Genomic DNA, 17696 nt, shown 5'->3' with positions numbered 1-17696 from the left:
GGGATGTGGGAATGTACTCCAAGGAGCCAGGGGTTACAGGAGTGACATCAACAAACTAGGAGCAAGGCCACCAGGGAGACTACTGGTCTCCTCTCTAAGAAGAAGCCACCTCTGACTACTGCTCGACCAAAGTCAATTAGCCCAAAGGGCTAAAAAACAAGTAGCTGGTGCCTTGGTCTCCTAGGGCTGCTGTGACAAGGACACCATCCATGGGTGGCTTCATCAGACAAATTTATTTTCTCACAGTTCAGGAGGCTAGTGTCCAAATTCAGCCATCCCAGGGCCTGCCTGACTGCTCAGACATTTGTTCCAAAGATGGAAGAGACAAGTTCCTGGACTAGGCAGACATACCTGGGACCCTCATCCCACCCACAGCAAGCCTTGCTTGATTCTGTCTGTTCAAAAATCAGGGCTGTACTAGTATCAAAGTTCAACAAGACAGAAAATAACAAATGCTGGCGAGGTTGTGGAGAGATTGGGACTCTCATACACTGCTGGTGGGACTGTAAAATGGTACAACCATTGTGGAAAGCAGTATGGCGATTCCTTCAAAAGTTGGAAATACAAATACCATTTGACCCAGCCATCCCATTACTAGGTATATACCCTAAAGAAGTGAGAGCCATAACAAGAACAGATATATGCACGCCGATGTTCATCGCAGCACTATTTACAATAGCCAAAACTTGGAAACAACCTAGATGTCCAACAACTGAGGAATGGATAACCAAACTTTGGTACATTCACACAATGGAATACTATGCAACGCTAAAGAATAATGTAGAATCTGCAAAACACCGCATAACGTGGATGAACTTGGAGGACATTATGCTGAGCGAAATAAGTCAGTCACAAAAGGACAAATATTGTATTAGTCCGTTATTGTGAAAGTTAAGGAAAGGTTTATATATTGGAGGACATTTTCTTTGTTGGTTACCAGGGGTGGGAGGGAAGGGGAGGGAATGCTGTTAGATAGATAGAGATAAATATTGATTTGGGTGAAGAGAAGGGCAATGTACCAAATGTGAGTGACCAATATGGCAGCATTGAGGATGAGAAAGACAGAGAGAGTTACATGGGCAGTACAAACAACAAATATGAACCCCTTTGTAAATACAATACTGAGTTGTCAATGAAAGCAAACATGGGTATAGGGACGGATAGATGGGTGAACAAGCTAAACAATTATGTATGTCTAAATGGAGAGTGTATCCAAGATCATATACAGGGTTGGCAGACAATGGGCCTCTCGAAGAGTATGAAGGGATGGACACTGGGAGGAGGTAACTATGGGGAGGAAGTGGGAGGGGAGCTGCTGCATTGTAAATTTTGGTCAATGACATGAGACAAAGTATATGTGAACTGCTGTATGAAAAGTGCATTTACTCTGTAAATCTTCACCCAAATCCTAAAAAAAAAAAAAAAATCAGGGCTGTGCGGACCCACCCAAACACCTGCCTCAAGTTCATGCCAGCACAGCACTGCCCCCTCACCTGGCCGAGTTTTGCAACACAGTCAGGACCTTGTGACCTTCAGTGCAACTTGGCCCAGGCCCCAGAGGGCTCCCAGGGGGGCTTGCTTCCCACTCTCCCCATGGGGCAGCCATGCTAACTCCAGCCCTAAGAGACTGCTTCTCACTTTGTAATTAAGGCAGAATTCTCTCAAGGGCACGATCTCACCAATTGGAGAAAAAATCAAATAAAATACATGGAAGGTCTTTTCATCCTCTCCATCTTCTGTCTCCACGTTGTGACAAGATGGCTAGACCTGCACTTTGCTTTGGAGAAAACCTGTGGCTTTTGGTCAAAGCTGAGGCTTCCATGGCCCTTCCAGAACCAGTGGCCCAGTCATTGCCCTGCCAGGACTCAGGACTCAGGGAGGTGACACTACTCACCTGAATCCACACAGCTCATCAGTAGTGGGACTGAAACCAAGACCCAGTGCTCCTGATGCCTGACTTAGCTGAGTTGGTTTGTGTTTTCCCAAAGCCCACACTGACGTGTTCCAAATATATGCAGTTCCTGCCAGAGGATTGGACTGAAACCAGCACGGGTGGCTGCAGCCATGGGCTCACGCGTACCTACTATTGTGAAGGTGGTTCAGAACATGCACGTGTTCTCTTCTGAGACAGGGAGCTTCCTCCGTGCTGGAGCCCCAGGCATCAATGCTGACGCAACAGCACCTAGCAGCAAAAGACACTACATGAGAGGCATGGTGGTTTACAGTGGCCGTGCCAGTGGCCACATCTCCCCGCTCAGCTCCCGTATGCACATCTGGGTCAGAGGCTCAGTCACTTGACTCTGCAAACTGTCCAAACTGGCACCTCATTCCTAAGTCCCAAGGGATTGGTGCAAAGGGTGGACATGTGACACAGGTCCAACTGATCAGGGAAGGTTGTCTTTCTTCTTTGGCTGTGAAAAGATGAGGGTGAAAGCCACTTGCTTCCTGGTTCTCCAGCATGGAGGAAGGCCCCTGTTTCAGAAGAGGACACGTCAGAGAGGACAGCAGATGAGGATCTGTGTACAAGCCAAGGAACTCCCGGAGCACAGAAGCTGGAGGAGAGAAGTAAGGAGCTTCCCCTAGAGCAAAAAAAGAACACAAAGAGATTCCAAGGTTCAGAAGCTGGAGGACACAAGGTGGACCTTCCCTTCAAGTGGACAGTGAAAGTGAGACCCTGCTGATAACCTACATTTGGACTTTGTTCTCATTACCTGGTGCCACTCTGAAAAGAACACACAACAAATGGGATGGCTTTAACAAACAGCAGTTTATTCTCTCCCAGTTTGGAGGCTTAAATCCAAGTTCAAAGTGCCAGCTCTAGGGGCTGTGTAAAAACCCTTCAAGCCTGGGCTTCAGCTCTGCCTCTTGCTCCCGGCCCACTGAAGCTAGAGGCATCTCTTCACTCTGACAGCTACTGGCTGCTGAGGCTAACAAGCCCAATGTCAACAAATAAAATGGCACAGTCCTGATGTTACCAAACCACACTGCAGGTCATTAATTTAAGTCCATTGTAAGTCCCAAGGTTGGCAGAGCATGGCAGCCTGCTGAAAAATGATATGGCTACATGCAGGGTTCAAGCATGCCAGAGGAAGAGACCATTCCCCAAGTCTTCTGCTTATATACAGGAAGCAGACCACATTCCCTAAGGCAGCTATTCAGCTGCTCATAGTAGATTCCACCATGGAGTTGATAGCCAGTCTCTTCATGGGGAATACTACATCCAGCTGCCCAGCCACTCAACCAGGCCCAGACAAGTTAACACACCAACTGAGCTACCACAGACTTCTACACTCCAGTGTAGAATAAACACTTGTTCCTTAAAGCTGCCACATTGTGGTATTTGTTCAGCCATGCCTGGGAGACTAAAACAGAGGGATAAAAGCTACGAGCCATGAAGGACAATAGAAAGAGGGAAGAGAACAGGCTGGACACCCACCTGGTCCCTAATCAAAGTGAGCATCACCTGTGAATGGTGTTGACACCATCTGATCACCTTTCTAGGTGGCTGGGAGTTCTGCAGAGTGGGCTCTGTGGCATGTCGGTGCTCCACCCTGTGCAGGCCTGTCAAGTAGTCAAGGCTGTCACCTGGAGCATAGGAAGCTTAGGAGTAGAGAGCTCAACATTTAGCTAGTGTGGCCTGGAGGGAGATTTCCAAACATGTTTACTCAAGGTGGGCCACCCACGGGTGTCTGGACAGGTAGGTCCAGTTGCTGGCCTCTGTGGAGAGTGTGTTCAGCAAGGTGAAAGATCCTCATTCCCTCATCACATCCTCTTCCTATTCACTGACATCTGAAGTTCCACCACTAATGCATTGCTCTACAAAAACCTCATGACCTCTGCCAACTTAACTTTTTCAGAACATAAATATACCCATGTTACTCCCGGCTTAAAAACTAAAAGTGCTTTCCATCACCTTAAGTGTAAAAGTTTTAATTATCAAAGTGCTGTTGATCCCTCAAATTTCATCTCTCCTACTCACCGTTCTAGACAAGCTTACCCTCCAGACACCCTGAGCCACATGCAAGACACTGAAGGTCCCTCCTTGTGTATGCTTTTGTGCTTTAGAAGGTGCTAGAACTTCTGCCTGGTACACTCCTGTTCATCCCTCAATACCCAGTCTGAATATCTTCCATAAAGATACCTTTCTCCTCTCAGCACAACAGAGAGATCTCAGGTTTCATATCATCATATTCTCTATTATCCCTCACCCACAGAAAATCTCCTTCCACCGAACCACAACCTCCTCCAGCATTGGGATGATGTCCTAGTTGTCGCTGCATGTCTGGGGCATCTAGCACAGAGCCCACCCCTTGTCAAGGGCTCAGGAGCTACTTGTTGAATGAATGCATGGCCCTCTGTTTTTACAGTTACCCTTGCAGAGATATAACTCCAAGCTAAAACCAAACCAAACCAAACCAAACAAAAACCCACTGTCATCAAGTGCATTCCAACTTGTAGCTACCATATATGACAGAGTAGAACTTCGTCATAGGGCTTCCAAGGCTGTGATCTTTCCTGAAGCACACTGACACACCTTTGTCCTGCAGAGTGCCTGGTAGATTTGAGCCTCCACTCTTAGTTAACAGCCAATCATTTAGCCACTCCATCATCAGAGTTCCTTGCACTGCGAGCTAAGAGCTAAGAATATCAAAAAGGTTCTCTCTCAGAGAGCATCACCGTGTAATTAAGAGGACCTCCCTGCTGCACTGCATGGTGAGAAGGAGCACCATTTGTGGGAATGAGTGCAGAGATTGATTAGTGAGGTCTGCTATGGAGAGGATGAGGGAAAGCTTAGAGTGTGGGTGGGCCATCTTGGTCTAGGCTAACTCCACGTGTTCTCTGGGTGATACATGCTGATGGGGAAGCAGCAGGAAGGGAAGTGGTAACTGGGAGGCTGCCAAAGACAGGCAAATCTTTAAGCCAACAACCAGGTAACTCTTTATGGTTGTGTGTCCAGGACACTTTTCCAGGACTCCCTGGGTGGTGTAAGTGGTCAAAGCACTCAGCTGTTATCTGAAAGGTTGGAGGTTTGAGTCCTCACACAGACACCTCAGAAAAAAGGCCTGGCAATCTACTTCTAAAACATCAGCCATAGAAAACCGTATGGCACACAGTTCTACTCTGACCCTGTGGGGTCGCCAAGAGTCAGAGCTGACTTGATGGCAGTTGCTTTTAGTATCTACCAGATGTGATGCTGGGACCCTTCTCTCGTTTTCCCAGAACTCTGATCCTCTACATTGTTTAGTAAAATAACTGTTATGTAGCCTCCCTCTCCAAGATCCTGAAGCGTGAGTGGGGCAGGATTCTGGCCAGAACTCTGAAGGCTGTGCTGAGTTGCAAATACTAATAGAAACAATGAGGTAACCTTCCTTACTCAACCCCAGGTCTACTGTTTAGGGCTGTTTGGGGCAAGTGTCTTAAAATGGTCTGAAAGATAAAGTCTGGTCTTGGTTTTCTGTGTCTCTGGTGCTTTTCATTTATGTTGTCACTGTGATATTTATGTATTTGGAAGTGCCCTCCTCTCTGTTCCATCCAGTGCTCCCCAAGTCTGCTGCTTTCCAAGTGAGGTTACACCCCATGAATATTTTATCAGTGTGTGAGGATGGGTGAGGAAAATGAGGGTGCATGCATGTTCTGACAGTGGACTGTACCCTGCATGAAGAAAGTGACACGTGACACCATTGTTCCTTCCTTTGACAAATAAAAGAGATGTTCTGGACCCAGATGCTTTATTAGAACTCAGAGAAGGAAATTAGCTCCTTTTCTTCTGTCACAGCCAGATGATGAAGCACCTCCTTGGGTCTTCTCTGCAGAGCCCTCGATGAGTCTGTGATTTTATCCACATGCTCTTGCAAGCAGGAGACAGGCAGGGAGGAGAATGAAAACAAAAAGGAATGGGGGTGGGTGGGAATTTACCTGCGCATCTGACATGTTGCTGAAAGAAGGTTCACAGCCCCATTGCAACTTTGAGGGTGTTTCTACTTTTTTTTTTTTTTTTAATTTATACTTTGTGTGCAGAAAACTCCATAGTGATACCACCTCAGAAACCCAAGGAGGGGTCGCTATTAGTTGGACCCAACTCCACGGCAGTGAGGTGTGTGTGTGTGTGTGTGTGTGTGCGCAGAAAACTGGGGAAATGGGGCAGAGGTTCATGGCTTTACAGCTGAGGTGGGCAGAGTCCAGAGGTGCTCTTCTCTCAGCTCCTCTGAGCATGCACTCCATGTTATGTTAAAATGATAACTAACAACAACATGGACTAGTGGCTGAGCTCTTTCTATGTGCTATGCATGGTGCTAAGTGCCTCACTTCTTCCCCGTCCTCTCTAGGCCCCTTGGCTGAGCTGGGTATTATTGTTTTCTTACTTGTTGCCATCAAATCTATTCCAACTCATGGCAACCACATGTGTACAGAGTGGAATTGTTCCATAAGGTTTTCAAGGTGTGCAGTTGAGTGCCTAACCATCCCACTTTTGATAAATGAAGGCTCAATGGGAATGAGTGTGGAGATTGATTAATGAGGTCTGATAAATGAAGACATGAAGACTCAGAGAAGGGAAGTGTTCTACTGGTAAGAAACAGACCCTGGATTTCAGACAGTTCTTCCAAATCCAAAATGCACACTGTGACCCACTGTGTGATACCTTCAGTTCTGCTAATGGAGGGTCCTATGGCCAAATCCTCAGCTGAACAACAGAAGCTGACTTCCCACAGAGCACCAAGAACCTTCAAAGTGCAAGTGGGTATTTCGGATCTCCAATATTAGGCTCAAAGGGGTTGTGTTTCCTAGCATATTTGGATGATGGAGACTTTCTTTCAGGATACCTGCTGCCATTTGAAGGCCGTTTGGCAAGCCCCTTTTGCTCAGTTGTCGCATAGGGAGAAAGTGCAGTTTCCTAGCTTAGGGACAACCAGAGAAATGGAATAGGAACTTAAGCAGGAGGAAATGGAGAGGATCAAAACAAGGCAACCAAGACAACCCACAGCAAGTTCCCCTTGAACCAGAGAGGGGAGCAGAAAAATCAGGCAAGGAAGTAAATATTAGGAGGTAAACTCCATCATTGGAAGAGCTGTCCAGTTCATTGGACCACATCCATCCTTCCTCCTTTCCTTCTTTCCATCATCCATCCTTCCTTCCTTCTTTCCAGTCACCCACCTCGCCCACTCCCTTCCTTCCTTCCTTCCTTTCTTCCTTCCTTCCTTCCTTCTTTCCTTCTAGCAATCTATTCCTTCATCTATCCATCCAGTCAGAATGTATTTTTTGAGGGGAGAAGTTCTCCAAATTATCCAATACAGTTCAAGTCATTCGATGTCAGCAGTAAAATATGTGTGTGTGTAACCAAAAAAACTCACACCACCAAGTCAAATCTGACTATAGTGACCTCATTGGGGTTCCGAGGTGGTAAATCTTTATGGAAGTAGATTGTCCCATCTTCCTTCCATGAACAGCTGATGGGTTTGAACTCCCAAGCTTCTGTTTAACAATCAAATTCCTTAGGTACTAAACCACCATACACACACACACACACGTACTTGTCCTCTCATGGAATAGGCAGAGGCAGACCACAAAACCCATTAACAGGCACATAAGGAATATGGCAGAGGTGAGGTATCCAGGATGGGCAGAAAAATTAATACAGCAGAGCTGGCAAACAAAGAGTGAGGAGGTGCCACCTTCAAAGGCAGGCATTCCATGGAATCAGCAATTTGAATAACGCTTGTCAAAAATCTCCCTTATTTGAACTGAAAACTGTCTCACTGTCACTTTTGTCCCTTGGTGATAGCTTTTCTCTTCTGTGCCACGGAGAATAGCCACTCCTCTCCCCAGTGTCAGTCCTTCCAGAGTCTGACACTGCCTCTAGAGCCTCCGGTGAGCCTGTCCAATCTACACTGTGCAGCTTTCGAGTCACAGCTCTTGGCTTCCCCATTTCCACGACCACTCACCCACTCTCTCAGCATCAGTGTACAGGTGTTGATGCCTCCTATGGGTCAGAACTGTACAATGGAGCAAGACCAAGACTGGGTTCTCAGTGGTTCATAGCCTCAGAGACGGGAGAACATAATATAATACACAATGGAGTCACATAAACACATTCTACAGAAGACCCGATTGCTACAACATCCTCTAGCAGGTCTTCTGCCTACAACAGAATCCTCCCTAATCCATCCAGTACAGCCGAGGTGTCTTTCTAGACCTCAAGTATGTCAATGGATGGGGGGTTGCTAAGGAAGTTATGATACATACACATGATGGGCTATCACACAGTCCTTAAAACCTTCCTGACAGCCTCTCGAAGAGTATGAAGGGATGGACACTGGGAGGAGGTAACTATGGGGAGGAAGTGGGAGGGGAGCTGCTGCATTGTAAATTTTGGTCAATGACATGAGACAAAGTATATGTGAACTGCTGTATGAAAAGTGAATTTACTCTGTAAATCTTCACCCAAATCCTAATAAAAAAAAAAAAAAAAAAAAAAAAAAAACCTTCCTGACAACTTCTATGCAATAACATGAACAAGGGCTAATCATATAACATTGAGAAAAAAGCAGATTTCCCAATGGAATTCATGTTATAGTTATGAGTGTGTAAAATCTATGTTGCTTGTAGAAAGAGTTAGCATTTCTTCCTTGGAGTTGGACATCAGTGAGGATCAAGAGCAAAAGGTGTGCCTAGATTTTATGGAGACACATCTGAATATAAACCACCTCTGTCATTGTGTCCTACCACGTGTGTTGCCGTGATGCTGAAACGGAGCCCTGTGTTACAATGGTTAAGTGTCCAGCTGCTAACTGAAAGGTTAGTAGTTTGAACTCACCAGCTGCTTCACAGGAGAGAAGACCTGGTGATCTGCTTCCATGAAGATCCCGGCCTGTGGGGCAGAGCTACTGTATTCTCCAGGGTGGCTGTAAGGCAGAATCAACTCTAAGGCACCCAGTAATAACAATAGCATGATACTGAGAGAGATGCCACTGGTGTTTCAAATAGCAGCAAGATCACCCCTGGTGAACAGCTTACAGTGAAGCTTCCAGATCAAGACAGACTATGAAGAAAGGCCCGGTGACTGACTTGTGAAGCTCTGTGGTTCACCACGAAACATTGTCCAGTATAGTGCAGCATGGTGAGCTCGTCAGAAGGTGCCCAAGGACCGAGTGACCACAACGCACTGGAGGATACCAGTGATGGGGCAGAGGGTGCAGGAGCAGGCAAGGCTTCGCTCTACTGTGTGAGGATGTGATGACTACAAAGGATATGTGTGTGCGTGTGTGCGTGTACACATATATATAACAGATATGGAGGAAGAGGGTGCAGGAGCAGTCCACGCTTCATTCTGTCGTATGAGGATGTCTAAGTGGAAACTAATAACAGTGACATATATATATGCACATATATGAGCAAACACCAAAGCAATTTTACATAGTAAAACTTGCAGAAGCAGGAGTCTGTGTAAGGCAAAAACCTGTCAGAGAAAGCAGACTTGAATATTTCCCACTAAAAAGAGAGAGAGAACCGGGGTGACTCGTTCTGTCAATGGTGAAAACTTTTCATACCCAGCAAACAAGGTGGCCCCATGGAAGTCCAGCTCTCACAGGTTCCCCTTCTAGGAACTCTAGCTGAGGCAGGGGGCAGGGCCCTGGAACAGCACTTGGCGGAGAGTCAGGAGACCCTGTTTCCTGAGCTCACTTGCTCCCTTCTCAGAGCCTCAACCCTTCCTCTGTGTGAGGACAGGCTCCGTCTCTGAGATGGCCCGGGTCACCCCAGGGCACAGGCAGGGTGGGAGCAGTGCTGCCAGGGGTGCCCCTGGGCCAGCCTGGCCACCGGGCCCTGGGAGAGAGCACCCCCTCATAAATGATCCCAGAGCAGGCCAGCCAGACAAGCTGTGATATCTGGGGGCAGAGAGAAGCAGGACGAGGAACCCTTTAATTTGCTCTTTTCAGGGAGCCCCATTCTCAGGGACAGCCTCAGAGAGCCCTCTGGTTTGGGGGGGGGGGCAGCTTGCCTTCTGTCCTGGTCCTGCCTCCCTCCCCTCAACTGCCCCACCCTGTGGGCCCTTGACCCCAGCAGCACCTTCGGGTGGGCCTCAACCTCCTCTCTCCTTTGGACCCCAGAATCGCCTCTGCCCACCCCTCCCCCCAACCTCCCTTGCCCGGCCGCCCGGACCAGACCCCAGCACCGCCCTGGCCGGCCCTCCCCACCGCTCCTCTCAGGACTGCAGTCCTCCTCTCAGCTTCCTTGCTGCCATCCGGTGCAGACAACTCAGACACCTCGTCCCCCGTATCCGAGGATCTCCTGAGTCCCAGAGCCGAACGTTGCTGCTGCTCGGCCTCAGTTTATCGCAAACAGAACTCATAGTCTCCCCCGGCACCATGGACACCGACCGCTCTCCCCGAGTCACCTGCCGCAGGGGGTAGCTCACTGCGGCCCAGCACAGCCTGGACCCAAGGCCGGTGCCCGCCTTTCTGCTGCCGTCAGTGGGTTGGCCCTGGGGACGCGGCCTGACTCACCCAGCTGATGGGGATCAGAGACTCAGACACAGCATCCCGGGAGGGTACGGGGGCTCGTCAAAGCTGGGTGTCTGCAGAGGTTCACAGTTCCTCCTCAGCTTTCTTTCAGACATTTTAGGCATCACTGAGTCTGAGGTTTGAGGATCCCAGGTGGAGCCTGTCCTAGCTCAAATTCCTGCTGGGCTGGGGGGGGGGGCTGCTTCTGCTGGGTGTTTCTCATCCCTGGGCTGTGAAGCTTCACGGGGCCGGGGGCACGCTGGGCCAAGCCCGACCCAGGCTCCGAGAGGGCTCCCATGCAGTGAGGGCTGTGGACTTGTTAACTGCCAGCAAGTCAGCCACTCACGGCGACGCCAAGCGCAACGAACACAACGCAGCAATCGCTGTCCAGGCCTGTGCTGTCCCAGCGATTGACCGGGGGTCACACGACTGTGACCTCAGGTTTGTCCTTGGCTGATTTGTATTTGACTGCCAACTAGAAGGCTGGAGGTTCAAACTCACCAGCCACTCCTCCGAAGGCAGACTGGGCAATCTACTTCTGTAGAGAAAGCCCCTCGGAAACCCAAGGAGAGGTCGCTATGAGTCGACTCTGACTTGATGGCAGTGAGTTTTTTGGGTTTTTTTGGTATAGTTTTTTTTTATACAATGCACCCACGTAAATAACACCCACATATCATGCCTGGAACCTGCTTGCAAAAAGCCATGCGACAAGTGACCGCATCAAAATAAGCTCAAACTCCAGGCCCTTCTTCCTAGCCTCTCTCAGTCTGGTAGCTTTGCTAAAACCTGTTTGGCATCGTAGCACAAAGAGGCCTCTGCAGGCCAGGGCTGGGGGCTGGGCCAAGCGTGCACTGGGCAGGAATTGGAACTGAGTCTCTTGGATGCAAGATGAGAATTCGAGCAGCGAACTAGCACTGCCTTCTGGACCAGAGTTAAATTGAACTAAATTAGCCAATCCCAGAGTCTTAGACAATGGAGAAAAATGAACCACAATCTGAGAAGGGACTTGCCCAACTTCCCACGGCTGATGGCTGACGGGTACAGAATGAAATCTAAAACAAAGCATGAGATCATCTTGGATCTACACTCAGATGGTTCACTGGGGGAAGAGAAGGTTCCGGAACAGGCCAGAGTAATACTCCCGTTCCTGGAGCTGGAGGCTGCTGTGGACCAGGCCTAGCAGCCTGCTGGCAGCCCTGCCCCTGGCCCAGGGAGAGTGGGCGGGGACCGCCCCCAGGCTGGCGTCCCCTGAAAGCCAGGCTGCCCCATTCCCAGGCCCCGCCTGGACCTGGAGCCCCTTCTCCTACCACTCCTGCCCGCAGGCCAGGGCCAGGGATTATGCTACTAGCAAAAGGCCTCACGGGTGTTTTGGTTTTGGCAATTACTGAAAAGAAAGTGTAGTTATTATTCATGTCGTGTGTTGAGAAATCTCTATAAAGTTTTACAGCCGCAAATGTAAAAGGAGGTTTTATTGGTTTAACACTTTTCCCTACTTCTTCCCTGCCCCCACCTAGAGTCTCTGTTAGCCTCCTGCCTCCTGGGACGGGGGTCTGCGGACATCTGCTGCGGGGCCTTCAGGAGGCGTGGGATCACCTGCAGGAGCTGCGGTGGTCTTGCCACTCGCGGAATTCCTCCAGACAGCTCCTCCGGTTCCAGCCCTCCCAGAGGACGCACTGCAGAGTCTCATTCATTTACTCAGTAAATACACGCGGAGGGTCAGCCGAGGGTCAGGTGCTGCTCCGGCGCTGAGAACACAGAGGTGAACAAGACAGGGAAGCAGAAGAGAAAGAGACAAGGCGGGAGAACGCGAGACGCGGGTGCGATGCCCAAGGGAGGCCGACCCAGGAGCTGCACAGGCCCCTCCGGGGTCCGTGCCCTGCTGCGGCCTCTGAGACACTCGGTGACTTTGAACAAGAACACCGGGTTTTTATTTACATGGGCCCTGGCAATGCTGAGCAGGTCCTGATGGTGCAAGGCAGCAGGGTCTAACGGCAGAAGGCACCCGTGGGGTGGGAAGGTGACTCACTTCATCAGGTGACCCACGGGGCAGCGGCATCACTCGGGTGTGTGGGGTATGCAGACCACACCCCTGACACATGACCCCAGGCTCCCCTACAAGGGGACAGTTGGGATAATGTTGCAAGAGGAGGGGCTGCCAAGGCGATGGTGTCTCTGGGGTTGGTGTCACCCATCACCAGTGTGGTAACTCATCACCACCACCCCCGGTCATGTTGAAGACACCAGCCTTTGGGCAGAGAGGTGCTTCTCCACTGGGGCCAATGGGACAAGGAGGAGCTGCGGGGAGCAGCAGGGGGCAGGTGACACAGTGCGTGGCCCTGTTCAGGGGCCAAGCAGAGGCCACTCTGTCCCCCATGGAGATTGCATCTGGTCCTGCCCATGGGGTGGAGGTGCCAGTTACCCCACTGGGTGACACCGATCCTAGGGGTGCCACTACCACAGGAAAGCCAGATGTGTGAGCAGGGACCTGAAGAAACTTGGGAGTGCAGGACACTCGGGCTTGAGGGGGCTGCTGAGGTAGTGGGTCCAGGCAGGGGCCTCATCCTTGGGCTGAAAGGGCAGGAAGGGCCATGGCTAGAGCTCAGAGGAGGGCTTCCAGTGGGGAGACACCCGGGAAGGAGACCAGCGAGACACAGGGCCGGAACCTTCTTGCCCTTGACAGCCATTAGGTGACAAGGGTTTCATGTTGTCAGTGGGGACAGCTACTGGAAGCTTGAAGCGAGGCTAATGGCACCGTGGGATCTTTTCTTGCAGGGAGGCTGGGGAAGCAGCATGGGGTCAGAGATGGTGGCCGCCAGGCCGTGGGACCCAATAGCGGAACAGGCTGGGAATGAGCTGAGCTGACAGCAAGCTCGGAGTCCTCAGCAGGCCAGAGAAGCACAGGCTGATTTGCTAACTCATGTCTAGTGAACGACTCACATTGTCCACATCAAAGACTGTTTCTAGGGATGCCTGGTGTCTGTCTCCCTCCCAACCCCACAGCACTTTCCTACAGAGTCAAAGCCTCTTTTCAAATTCACAACTCCTGACAGGAACACCCAGTAAACAGGGTAAGCACAGATTTCCTTGTGCTCACTCATTAGTCTGTAGAGAACAGTTTCACTTGTTTTCACCATATCAAAGATGTTGTGACACACAGATTAGTAACTAGGCACAAGTAAGCCTGTGCTTACCTCTGTCACTGGGAACTCCACCCCTGCCTGAAGCCCACGTTCATAAGCTGCCCAGATCAGCATGCAGCACTCATTCATAATTGGGTCCTAGACTTTGTGCCCACGTCACGATTTCCCACAAAGCTGCAGTCAGTAAGATAGCATGCTATTGGTGAAGCAATAGACAAACAGATTGATGGCACTGAATTGAGAGCCCAGAAATAGACTCATCCAAATACAGACAAGAAGTCTGTGGCAAAGGCGCCTAAGCCACTCACTGGAGAAGGACAGTCATTTTAACAAATGGTGCTGGAACCATGAGACATCCATGTCCAAAACCAAGCAAAAATTAATCCAGACACAATACTACACTTAACACCAAAATTGAACTCAAAATCGATCAACAGGCTAAACGTAAAACACAAAACTATAATACCTCCAGCAGATAACATGAGGGAAAATCTCGGTGACCTAGGGTTTGATGATGACTTCTTAGGTACACTGTCCCAATCATGACCCATGAAAGGAAAAAAATGATAAAATTAGACCTCGTTACGTTTAAAAACTTTTGCAAAAAATATGGTGAAGAGAAGGAAAACCAAGTCACAGACTGGAAAGGGATATTGATGGTCTGAAGCACGGTGCCTAGGACATTTGATTGCTATCAGAAGGTTGGCTGTTCAAACCCACCAGTCATTCCATGGAAGGAGGCTGGGACAATGGACTTCCACAAAGCCTTCCTCGCCTGGAAAACCAATGGCGGCTGCTGTGAGTTGAAATCGACTCAGTGGCAGAGGTTTGGTATCTGATAAAGAGCTTTATCTGCATTAAACAAGGGACTCCCTGAACTCAGCAACAGGAACACAACTACCCACTGACAAGAAAACGTGCACAAGTTCTGACAGAAGCCTCACCAGTGAAAACATGCAAAAGCCACGTGAGCATAGAAAAGACGGTCCGCATCCAGCAGCATTGAGGTTGTCGTTCGGTGCCACTGAGTCAGCTCCGACTCCCAGCAACAGAACGAAATGCCGCCCAGACCTGCGCCAGCCTCACAACGCTTGCTTTGCTTGAGCCCGTTGTGGCGGCCACGGGATCAGTCCATCTCATTGAGAATCGTGCCCTTTTCCGCTGGCCCTCTGCTTTGCCCGGGATGATGTCCTTCTCCAGGGACTGGTCTCGCCTGATAATGTGTACGAAGTATTTAAAACAAAGTCTCACCATTCTCACTTGTAGAGAGCCTCTGGCTGTATTTCCTGTATCAGGGAATGGCAAATTAAAACAACAATGAAATACCGTCACTTACTTCCAAACCAAAAACTAAACTCACTCCGGTGAGTCGATCCCAACTCATAGTGACCCCTCCTTGGGTTTCTGAGGCGGTACCCCATGGAAGTAGATTGCCCCATCTTCCTTCAGAGGAGTAGCTGGTGGGTTTCAACTGTCAGCCTTCTGGTGAACAGCCAAGTAAGTGCCTTGGATGCTAAGCCACCAGAGCTCCTACTTAGTCACCTCTTAACGTGGCTGAGATCCAAAACACTGACATGAACAAATGCTGGAAGGGGTGGAGGGCAGCAGGGACCCTCATTCACTGGTGGTGGAAATGCAGGACGGTGCAGCCACTTTGGAAGAAAGTTGGTCAGTTTCTTAACAAGTGAGGAAAATCTGACCATATGATCCAGCAGTCACACTTCTAGGAATTTACCCAAATGATCCAAAAACTACACATCCACACAAAAGCATCCACATGGGTGTTCAAGCGGTTTGTTCATAATTGCCAAAAACCGGGAGCAATCAAGACATCCTGCAACTGAGAAATGAGTTTTTATCAAACTGCAGCATCCACACAATGGGGTATTATGCAGAGATTGGGAGCATGAGCTGTCAAGCCAAGGAAAGATCTAGAAGAACCCTAAATGCAGATTGCTTGGGGAAAGAGGCAACTCTGAAAAGGCTACACACTGATTCCCACTACAGGATATTCTAGAAAAAGCAAAACTACAGACACAGTAAAAAGATCAGTGTTTGCTAGGCCTTGAGGGGAAGGCCACTGGGATGACTAGAGGAAGCACCGAGTTTCTTTAGGGTACTGAAATGACTGGATTATACTGTAACGGTGGGCACAGAACATTATTCATTTGTCAAAACCCAGAAAGCTTTGCAACACAGAGAATGAACCTTAATATAAACTCTGGTCCTTAGTCAATAATAATGTATCTGAGGTACTGCAGGAATGGAAGGTGTTACTAACGGAAACAGAGCACAGGCTGGGGCTTTCTGTGAACTCTCTGTCCTATACGCTCAGTATTTCAGTTAATCTCAAATGGTCCTAAAATTGAAGTCAGATTAAAATCATTTTAGAGCCATGTTAGATACAGTGAGAAATTGCACCAGGTTTACAAAGATGAAACAATTAAACAGACTTACCCTTTTCCCTCAACACTCACTGTCTTCTGGAAGACACACAGCTTAAGATGGCAATTAGCAGAGTGAGAACAGAGCTGCGTACAGGAAGCATGGGAGATGGCGAACAGCAGAGAAGAAAACACTTAGCTCCATGCGACAGGAGGTCAATGAACGAATTCTGTGCAGTACACAGTGTTACCAAAATAGCACTCACTTTCGACTGCTGTGGTTGCTGTAGTTTTGAGGCAATTCATTTACTGAGGTTTCAACGCAATACCTTGCTCAGATTTTCGGCTTTATAAACCACCTTCATTATCTCCCAAAATCAGGGGGGAAAGTCTGTATTTTATCCTAAGTGCTATGGAAAAACACTGGATAGTAGCAATAAGGGGAATTCAAAATACTATTCTGGGTGCTCAAGGGGCAAAGAATGAAAGGGCCAGGCATAAAAGCAGTTTAGAATACCATAGTTCGTGTTGAAGGAGCTCTGGTAGCATAGTGCCTAAGGCACTTGACTGCTGACCAGAAGGCTGGCGGTTCAAACCCACCAGCCACTCCTCAGAAGGAAGGTTAGGCAATCTACTTCCATAGTGATACTGCCTTGGAAACCCAAGGAGGGGTTGCTATGAGTCAGGTCTGACTCGATGGCACATAACAACAACAACAACAACAATAGCTCATGGTGAATAACAAATGCTGGGGGCTTGGACTCACGTATGAGCACTGGAGAGACTTCAGCGGTGACACCTAGATTTTTGGCTTCAGCAATTGAGCCAAAGGTGAGGTGTACTAATAAGAGGAAGACCTGAGGATTTTCTGTTTCTGTTTTTGCTTTGTTTTGTTTTGTTAAAAGTTAGTGTGAGTTACAATGACCCTTGAGACCAGGAGAACTAGATGGTGCCTGGCTACCAATGCCAACCACTCAGGAAAGGATCAAATCTGGAGATCCTGGGTAGAGTGGGAGCGAAAACATGGAACAAAACCCAAAAACTCAATAATGACCAGAATTACCGGTCAGATGAAATCTGGTGAGTCTCCCAATACTACGGCCCAGGAATACATTATGTACCTGGAATAAAACTTACCCGCAGGGGTGGGCTCTCAGCCCAATAGCTAACAAGAAGTACACGCAGACCACTCAATCCAGGATGACACACCCACACACTCAATGGTAATACACCCCTTAGAGCAATAGACCAGGGGACACCAGAGGACCAACATTCACACTGAGGAAATGCAGGACCAACAGGAGTGCATGAATGTGAGGGGCACAGGGGATGAGTTACAAGGTAGGGAGGGGAGGAGTCTAGGTTAGGATTGGACATGGTGAATGGGGAATAAAACCAAATGTACACATTGCATTGAATGTAAAACAACCTCTTAAAATAAAAATCAAAATAAATAAATAAATAAATAAATAGAAGTGTGAGTTAAAGAAAACAATGAAGTCTGATTTTGTCCATGTTAAACTTGTGTGTGCACATTGTGCACCCGTATGGAGATGTTATGCCACCTGCTTGCTGTATACTTAAATATTTAGAGTAAAGATCGGGTCTGGAGTTATAGATGTGTGCATCCTCAGCATGTGTTACTTGTGTTATTAGTTGCCATGGAGTCAACTGCG

The sequence above is a fragment of the Orycteropus afer genome, unplaced genomic scaffold (assembly GCF_000298275.1).
Source record: "Orycteropus afer afer isolate SDZICR_OR568_19922 unplaced genomic scaffold, OryAfe1.0 scaffold00491, whole genome shotgun sequence".
NCBI lineage: Eukaryota > Metazoa > Chordata > Mammalia > Tubulidentata > Orycteropodidae > Orycteropus > Orycteropus afer.
The sequence above is the reverse complement of the archived record's forward strand: the minus strand, read 5'-3'. Positions refer to the sequence as shown.